Raw genomic sequence first — 8,510 nt, 5'->3', positions numbered from 1 at the left:
AACTCGGACAGAAGAACAAAAGCCCGCGTGGCACTTGGCTGCGCTGTTTATTTACAAAGGTGTACACTTTCTCAGGATCGCAAATTCTCGTTTTACCACTGTAAGAAAAAAAATAGCTCATTTAAATTTTTTAATACATACAAACTCATGGTATGTTAATTTTTACAAGGCTGCTTTTTCCTTCCATTTTTCTGATGTAAAGATTGCTTTCAGTGCTTTATCGTCTGTCCTCATTTAATCCATTTCAAAAATATCTGTGCAGCATGAAACATTGCCGTTGATCTCATTAGGTGTCTTCTAATAATTGCAGGTTTTAAGAAAGCTAAAGACAAAAACTGACTGAAATTAAACTTGTAATGAAAAAGAACTAGAAAAAAATGAGTAGGAGGATGGTAATTACATGCTTACGACTGTGACAGTAGGCAAAAGAAAACAGAGCAGCAGATGGTATCTAAATCTAAAGGAAAATGTAAATGATGCTGAACAGAGACAGTTCTCTAAATAATGGTGTATTTAGCAGCAGGTAGATATTCCACCTAATTCAAGGACATTCATCCTATATAGGAGGGATATACCAGTCGTCTCTATTTCAATGATAAATCATTTTATCAATTTCTATGTATGTAATGCAGGGCTTTTACCTCACTTTCCTGGCATCTCTACAATTTCGCTTATCAATAAACTTACATTAGATTTGATATTTGTCACTGGTAGTCACAAAAAACATCACCTTCTTCTGTGACCTTGGTAGCCTTAACATGGCTATTTGCAACGTAACCTGGGTCAGTAGTAGCTGGCCTCTAGTTCAGTGGGGAAAATAAACTAAAAGCCAATAAAAATTATCAGCAGCATTTTAGGACGTGCTCCCAGGAAGGCTGCTCAGCATCATAGTAAAAGCGTTATGTGAATAAGTGCAATGGAAAAATCATGTGTCTCCAATTTCCCACGTCTGTACCTGCAACAGAACACGAAAGATCAAGAGGACCCGGGCGGGAGGTCTAGCCAGCAAAGTGCTGACTTACAAAAGAGTTTTTTTTAAAGAAGGGTAGAAAGCAGGGCATGTGTGCAGTCCAAATGTTTCATCAGTGAAAGTTTGTGTGTCAGGTCTGATAAACTGCTGGCTGAAGCACCAGCCAGCTGCCTGAAAGCCTCTTTCCAGCTATGAATTATTGGGTGTGTATAAACACAGTTAATAAGTTTCTTGGGCCTTGTTTTGCTCATCTGGTTATAATTCTGGAACCAGCAATGTACGACCACTCTGTAGAGCCAAGCAGCATTTGTCCAAAGATATTTTTACTCATACTTTGTTCCTCCTTTGCAATGCAAAAGAAAGAAGAGGAAGGGAATCTTCATCTATGCATTTTTCACATTTATATACATATATATACACACACATATATACATATATATACATATAAATATATATATACATTTATATACATATAAATATGTATGTGTTTTATACAAATTTATTCCTCCAGAGGAATACTACAAAGGCAATAAAATCCATTAACTGCTAAAAATTAGTCAATTATTTTTATAAAAATATTAATATTTAGAAATTATAATTATTTTCACCTCTGCTATGTCAAGATGACCCAAAGAATATTGCTGCCTACCAGCAAACATTGAATATACATAGGCAGTGAGATCATCATCTCAGAAGAACTTCTGCTTACTTTAGATCGTTTCCTCTATTTCTTGGCCAACTTGCACAGACTTCTTCCAAGGACTGAGGCATATCCTGGTCTACGATAAAAGTGAGATTAGATTAAGTTGATTAGGTGCCAAAGGCACTACCTGTGCCTTTCTAATTTTACTTTTTCTTCCTCCATAACCCAAATTCCATGTGTGTTCCAAAAATCTCCATCAGTTTTAGTTTCCTGTGGGAGGTAAGCATCCAGTGCGGCCCCACGTCACTTGCTTGACTCACCTGCACCACCATGAGCTTCCACACCATGGCCTGAACCAGCAACACACTTTTGTGCTTTGTAATGTGCTAAAAACCTTCAGTACATGGTCCTAGGCTGCTTTACGATGTATTTTCTCTTTCCATCTCAGTTCCTACCAGCCCATGTCATGACCTGCAGATGGGCTGACGAGTTACTGCTTGTTATTCTGTATATTTTGCTTCTTTTAATAGATGCAGGTGCACACGCTGCTGAAATGTTTTCCCCAGGAGCCCGCAGTTCTTAATCATCCTATTAAAGTGGTTGTGTATTTGCCATAATTTTCACATTAAAATTATCTGCTTTAACTGCACACATAGAGCTGTTCAAATTATTTGTTGTGAACAACTGATTGAATTTAGCTCTGTTTGTTGTTTACAAGTTGTCCCCTGCCTGTTCACAGTTTTAGAGAGCTGCTGAGTCACTGAAGTTGTTCAAGATATTTCAGATACTTTGGGCTGGACAGGGGGGTGGGGGGCATGAGCGCTATTGCTTGCAGTGAGCCGATCTGACCATATAGTTTCTGAAATGCCATGAGGCACCTTGCAGACTAGCACCTAACCTGGTGGCGTGCTCGGTCTTCAGTAGGCTACCAGAGTTTTTCTCATCATTAATGCATGTGTGCACAGAGTCTTCCTACGGCAGCCGCCTCTATGGATAGGGCACTGAAGCCACATATATATATATATAAAAGTCCTGACTTCTGTTTATGTAGAGCCTGTACATTTTTGCCTTTCCATACTATGTTCTTCAGTCTTCTGGTCCAACTGGCTGATGTGCATAAAACAAGGGAGCTTCCAGGCAGCTGTTTAGTATCACTTGATGTGATGTAACTGCTTGCTTTAAATATCTTGCTTGCCTGGACAGAGCGGGTAGATGTGTGCATCGCTCCTGCCTTGGAGTAAAGGGATGAAGACGATGACCTCAGATATCTTCTGGTACTTCTTAAGAATCAGTGATAAGAAAAAAGATATTAGCTACCACACTGACCATGAAGACCTCTCCTGCTCTGTTGGTTGGGTTTTTTTAAATGGTTAACATGTTTTTATAGTGGGGTTTCAAGAACTCTTTTTTGCCTTGCAGCAAGAAACGTGCTTGCATATGGGGTATTTGAAAGGCTCTATAAATTTAAGAAGATGTCTCCTATTTAGAAATGCTTCCTGTGAACTTCTACTCAAGAACTACAGTACTGTTTTAGAATTAGTCTCAGCTTTTCCAAAATACATTTGTTTATAACATGCAGGTACGTGCATTGTTCAAGCTAATTTAGCTTGCTGAAGTTTGAAAATTGTGCCTTTGCCTTTGGAACAACATACCAGTGAACCAAAAAACCTGCCAAACGTTGCTGTGAATACTGCTGCCACCATCCCCTCCTGTCCCACTTTGCTTTCACAAGAGAAAAACATTACAGAGACAAGCACTGGTGATGGTACTCAGTTTATTTGAACATGAAGCAGTGTTTGCCTGGAGGAATGAAAAACAAGGACACCATTTTCGTGCTCCCAAGTCTCTTCTCTCTCGCCTCCTCTCCCTCTGGGATGTTTTGCACGAACATACTGGCAGTGTATTTCTTTGAGGCTTTCTCTCGTTAGTGTCTTGCCCCTTACGCTGTTTCTCTCTCAGTCATCTACGCCATCACAAACAAGTGATCAGCTTTTGAGAGATGGCTAGTTGATGAAGCTTTGGGGTTACAGCTGAATTTCAGGGAGTTTTCTGTACAAACCATGATAAATGTACAATGCTGGATGTGCCAGTTACTCACATCAGTCCCCACGTCTCCTTACCGTGACACCGATCTTTCCTGGGACCTGTTACTGTTCTCCATTTCTCCCTTTTGCCAGCAGAACAACATTACAAAACTTTTTTTTTTTTTTTTCTTTTTTTTTCCCACCAAAACAGGCTGATTTTCAGTAGTGACTTGGACTATAGGTCTGTCTCTGGGAGGCTAATGATTAATGCTTAAGATATTGTGCATACAACTTAGAGAGGGAAGAAGGGCCAAAGGCAATAGGGTACCATGGGTACTGTGATTAAAGCGATCTCTTAAGCACAGAAAATGTTCTTATAAACTCAATGTTAATGTTAGGCACAAAATTCCTATAAGAAAAGCAGTCTTGGAAAGCAACAAGTGAAAAACAAAATATCCTCATAATAGTACCAGTTCAATGTCTTAAAAATTTCTCGTCTGGCTCAAGCAAAGTCATGAGTTCAGCTTAAAAATACTGAAAAATGTAATTGAGGGCACTGGTATTTGGCTATGGTTTCTCCAGATGCTTGCAAACTTCTGATCTTCGGCTTTCTTCTACAACTCTGAAGGCTAGAAATTTTTTTTCTTTTAAAAAACCAAAAGCTGAGATTCTTCCAGGGAGATCTGTGGTATAAATACAAGTATTGGCAGCATTCTACCAGAGCTCAAATGACATATTTTTATTAGTAGTTTGTTTACAGCAGCACCCACAATGTGCTAGAACTTTTATAAACATTCAAGTGGGGATGGGTCACAAACTTTGATGTAGAAAATCATCATACTTTCACAGTAGGAATCAGTTAAAATTAACTCTTGGTGAGCCACAACCACTGTCTCTGTATTACTGATAACTGCAGCGACAAAGTGGCTGGGCAATTTTATCTTGATGCCAGTAGGTTTTGTATGGCTTCAACAGATGAGAATTCCTTCTTGTTTCCTGTCTAAAGCCTATTTAAACCTGACTCATATGAAAACATGGCCAAGTTCCTAAATATTTCAAGCAACCATTTTCAGGTACAAAAGTCACAGGAGGCTTTGGGGTTTTCTTCAGCAGGGTGGTGTTTTGGTTTTTTTGTTTTTTTTTTTTTTGTTGGTTGGTTGTTTTGTGGTTCTTCCCCCCCCCCTTTTTTTTTCTTTTTGGAAGGTTGGAGGGATGTTAAAACCACTATTTAACACCTTGAGTTCTTAGGCTGCAGCTTCATCACTGAAACGTATTCAATGAGATATAACCGGGAAAGCTGATAAATACTACAGACTCCTACACCCTGCTCTGATTGTTACTATAATAAGGCTACATTCGTACAGTTTGGTTTTTCTAATGTCGAACAATTGGCAGCTCAGCAGTGTTGATGCCCCTGAGGGCTGCCTGTCCTCCTAATTGCTTCTGTCTACTGAAAGTAAACACATGAAGTGTATACAACATGCCCACACGAGGTACATAAACACACACACCGGTATTGTTGTGGGTCACGGAGACTCATTCCCACTCTATTATTTTTAACATCCTTATTCGCTCCTTCCTCCCCCTCCAGAGTTTATTTTTTACCTCTAATAACAGACATTTATAATATTGTAAATTGGGAATGGATCATTTCAACACCCTCAGCAGTTCATGATACTTCTATAATATCTTTCTAGAAACTCAACACCTCTCTCCAGATTCTCTGTTACGGGACAGCAACGATTCAGAGCCATGCCTGTGTCTGGTATGGGCCAAATATTCTGGACAACAGGAGGCGAACAGAGCCCTGGCTTGGCTTATTTCACATGTGCTCCACTAACTGTCCATCTTCCTGCCCTGAAAGGATATAACACCATTTCCTCCTTCAGACCAAATGTGAAATTCATGTCAAAACATAAACTCATTGAAGGAATGCTTCTTTGACCATCCTATTTCCAACCTTGGGCTTTTACCAGCTCTCTTCCAGTTCCCTTGACGTGAAAAAACCCCAGTCTTCTCCTTCCTGCCAGATCCCAAAATTCAGATTAATTTTCTGTTATTTGAAAAACTATCACCATTTGGGGAAAAATAATATTCCAGCATCTGCTTCTGAACTCTCTGGTTTGGACTGGAAATCTTCAAATGCCACCACTTACGCAGCTCTTTGTTAGTCATCTCACTGACTGCTTCAGAATCAAGGACAGGCTGACACAGTTGGGGTTGTTCAGCCTGGAGAAGAGAAGGCTCCAGGGAGATCTAATTGCGCCTTACCAGTCCCTGAAGGGGCCTACAGGAAAGATGGTGAGGGACAGTTTACAAGGGCAGGGAGTGACAGGACAAGGGGAATGGCCTCAAGCTGAAGGAGGGCAGATGGAGATGAGATGTGAGGCAGAAATCCTTCCCTGTGAGGGTGCTGAGGCCCTGGCACAGGGTGCCCAGAGAAGCTGTGGCTGCCCCTGGCTCCCTGGCAGTGTTCAAGGCCAGGTTGGATGGGGCTTTGGGCAACCTGGGCTAGTGGAGGGTGTCCCTGCCCATGGCAGGGGGGTTGGAACTGGATGGGCTGTGAGGTCCCTTCCAACCCAAACCAGTCTATAATTCTACGACTATTTGAAAATTCAGGAAAAGGCAAGTTCAGGGAAGATTATTCAGGACAAATATGGGAGTAGATTTCAACTTGAATCCTCTTTTCCATGCTTCAGCTTTTTTCTGAAGAAGTGGTTATCTTTCTCCCGGACCCAATCTCATGCTTCTTCTGTTCTCATTTCCCAAATGCTAGACCTAAGAAGCTAGCAAGTTCCCAGTAGATTATAAGGATGAGTTCCAGGAAAGCTCTGTTGACATATATTTTGCACAGATCTGGTCACAGTATTCCTTCTCAACCAGCATTAAAGGTGAGTTATCAAAAATGGGGAAAGTTTGCTCTTTGTTAATGTCCCATGAGTTAGTACCCATAAGCCACCAAGCAAGTGCCCAGGTGAAACCCCATCATTCTCAAGCACTTACTACATTTGATTTTCAGTGTGCTAACAGCAAATCATCCAGCAGTCAAGGAATTAATAATACATCTAAAGAATGTGATAATCTGAAAAGTACTCTCTGAAGACTCATACCTCTTTAAGAATAATCGATTGCTTCTGAAGCCAAGATGGAAATTCATCAATTAATTTGTATGAACACTTTCATTAGCAGGAAACTGATTTTATAATGCTGTATTTTCTCCAACTCACATATGTTCTGCACATCACTTAATGCTGAAGGTGGCATGGTTATTGACAATACGTACCATCAGTACTCAAATTTACAGTGACTCAGAGTCACTAAACTGATCCTTGATGACCTTCTTAGGGCAAAAGTGGTATAAAGTGTGCAAAGAAACGCTGCTGTGAAATTTCAGTAAAACCAGATACCATATATCTCTGAATAATAACTCTCGAAGTTCTAACACTAAAGCAACATATTTTAAAATTACAGTATACCAACAAACAAGAGCAAAACCATTTAGAATTAAACTGAATATGTGTATTTAACAGCTTACACTTTGTTTCTGGTGGGGCCGTTGACTTGATGGCCTTGGTCCTTCAGTGCAGCCATAGAGGGTTGAAGTGTTCCCAGAAACCATTATGTTCATTACAGTGGCATTAGATGCCCTTCATTAGCCAAATACAGAAAAATAAACTTTTGCATTTAGGCAGATACAGGGTAGATCATAGAAGCAGAGTCTGTTTTCCCATTCACTTTCCACTCCTTTCCAGATTATACTGTGAATCTACCAGTTCTGCTTTTGAGAGCCTGATCCGACCTGGGAGCCACCAGGAGCTGATCAGTGAGCCGGGTTAGAGCTGTGGCATGGCACAAGGAGACAACCAAATGAATGATTCCATTCACCTAGGAGTTAGAGGACTCACAACACTATAATGAATAGGAATGTGATTTTAACGCCTTTTACATTAAAAAAACACCCACCCTGAAGTCATGTAGTCAGATCCAGATCCTTGTGGTAAGAAACAGATCTCAAATTTATATCCCCCTGGTCTATTCAAGTGAGATTATGCTGCCATTGATCCTTATTAACCCAGGTATTGAATTTCTGTCACATCTAAACCACAAAAAGTAATTCCATTTTTCATATTTTTACTTGCTGACAATAAGGCTGGCTGAATTTTGTTAGATCTTTAAATGATGGTTTATTCTGAATGCTCTTTCTTGTTGCTCTTGCTAATAGTACAGAGTTAATAAGAATGATTGTGCTGTTGACATAAGTGAATTCTAGAAAGCAGCTGCTGCAAATTAAGTGAGATTTAATGACTAGAATAATTAAAATATCAGGTGGTTGATATTACTTCATATAATAATTGGTGGGAATTGTTACTAACTGCTTTCTCTAAACAACATGAGTATTTCAGAATATACAGTACAGATTTGGAATGGAAAAGCATTCAAAAGAAAAGAGAAAGCTTTCTCTTCATAATTGTGATTTAGTATTACTATTCATAAATATTATTTCAAACATGAAGAGGAGGATTTTGCTTGCAAAAAGTAAAATGTTGCTTTGGGTTGATTTTTTTTTTCTTTTTTTTCCATGGGACAGCCCATTCTGTGTGTATATATATATATATATATATATTTATCACAAGTGTGGCTGGGCTTTGTCCAAGTGGGCACTTACCAAGCTGCCATGCTTGAAGCTACATCCTGGGTCTCTATATTTTTATATTTCTTTAGATCCCTATACGTCCTATTCCATATATCTTTTTTTTGGCCTTGAAAGCCACTGTGCACATTGAAGCTTTACCCTCTGAGACAGCATCTTTCAGCTGCTTTCAGCCCGTCTGCGCTGGACACTGCAATTCCTCAGTACGTAGTGAAGGACAGG

The sequence above is a fragment of the Grus americana genome, chromosome 7 (genome assembly GCF_028858705.1).
Source record: "Grus americana isolate bGruAme1 chromosome 7, bGruAme1.mat, whole genome shotgun sequence".
Lineage (NCBI taxonomy): Eukaryota > Metazoa > Chordata > Aves > Gruiformes > Gruidae > Grus > Grus americana.
Note: the sequence above shows the minus strand (reverse complement) of the source record.